A 1,617-nucleotide genomic window follows, 5' to 3' on the forward strand; every position below is an offset into this window, starting at 1 on the left:
AACCACACCCTCGACCTTGTTTTGGTGTATGGTATTGAAATTGAACATTTAATAGTGTTCCCACAGAATCCCTCTTTATCTGACCACTGTTTGATAACTTTTGAGTTTGTATTGCTGAACTACACGCCATTGGGCAAAAATTTCTATTCAAGACGTCTGTCTGATAGTGCTGTAGCTAAATTTAAGGATGCGATTCCATCAGCTCTAAATTCATTATCAAGTCACAAAGTAACAGAGGACTCCTATGCTAATTTCAGTCCCTCTCAAATCGATCATCTTGTTGATAGTGCTGCAGGCTCGCTGCGAATGACACTCAACTCTGTAGCCCCTCTAAAAAAGAAAACAATAAAACAAAGACGGTTAGCTCCATGGTATAATACTGAAACTCAAATTAAAGCAAATATCGTGGAAACTTGAGAGGAATTGGCGTTCCACCAAACTGGAAAATTCTCGTTTAATTTGGCAAGATAGTCTTAAAACTTATAGGAAGGCCCTCCATAATGCCAGAGCAGCGTACTACTCGTCATTAATAGAGGAAAATAGGAGCAACCCCAGGTTTCTTTTCAGCACTGTAGCCAGGCTGACAGAGAGTCACAGCTCTATCGAGCCAAGTATTCCCATAGCTCTCAGTAGTTCCGACTTCATGAGCTTCTTTAATGATAAAATTCTAACTATTAGAAACAAAATTCACCAAGACCTGCCCTCAACTGGCACCGACTAACTAACTTCAATAATTTCTTCATCTAAACCATCAACCTGCGTCTTAGACCCCATCCCGACTAGGTTGCTTAAAGATGTTTTACCCTTAGTCAGCACCTCTATACTAGATATGATCAATCTATCTCTATCAACAGGCTATGTACCACAGTACTTTAAAGTAGCTGTAATTAAACCTCTTCTGAAAAAGCCCAAACTTGATCCGGATGTTTTAGCCAACTATAGACCTATATCTAACCTTCCATTTCTCTCTAAGGTCCTGGAGAAAGTGGTCGCCAAACAGCTGTGTGACTTTCTACACAGCAATAGTTATTTGAGGTTTTTCAGTCAGGATTTAGAGCTCATCATAGCACAGAGACAGCACTGGTGAAAATTACTAATGACCTCCTAATTGCATCAGACAAAGGACTTGTCTCTGTACTGGTTTTATTAGATCTTAGTGCTGCATTTGATACCATTGACCATCAGATCCTATTGCAGAGACTGGAACATTTCATTGGCATTAAAGGAACCGCTCTAACCTGGTTTAAGTCCTATTTATCAGATCGATTTCAGTTTGTACATGTTAACGATGAGTCCTCCATGCACGCCAAAGGTAGTCATGTTCCACAAGGATCTGTGCTCGGACCAATCCTGTTCACTTTATATATGCTTCCTTTAGGCAATATTATCAGGAAATATTCCATAAACTTTCATTGTTATGCAGATGATACTCAATTATATCTATTGATCAAGCCAGATGAAACTAATCAGTTAGCTAAACTTCAAATGTGCCTTCAGGATGTTAAAACCTGGATGACCTGTAATTTTCTAATGTGGAGGATATAGGATATGTCGTTTAAGTCTCACATTAAGCAAATTTCAAGGACCGCCTTTTTTCATCTACGTAATATTGCGAAA

This window comes from Micropterus dolomieu, linkage group LG17 (genome assembly GCF_021292245.1).
Source record: "Micropterus dolomieu isolate WLL.071019.BEF.003 ecotype Adirondacks linkage group LG17, ASM2129224v1, whole genome shotgun sequence".
NCBI classification, from domain to species: domain Eukaryota; kingdom Metazoa; phylum Chordata; class Actinopteri; order Centrarchiformes; family Centrarchidae; genus Micropterus; species Micropterus dolomieu.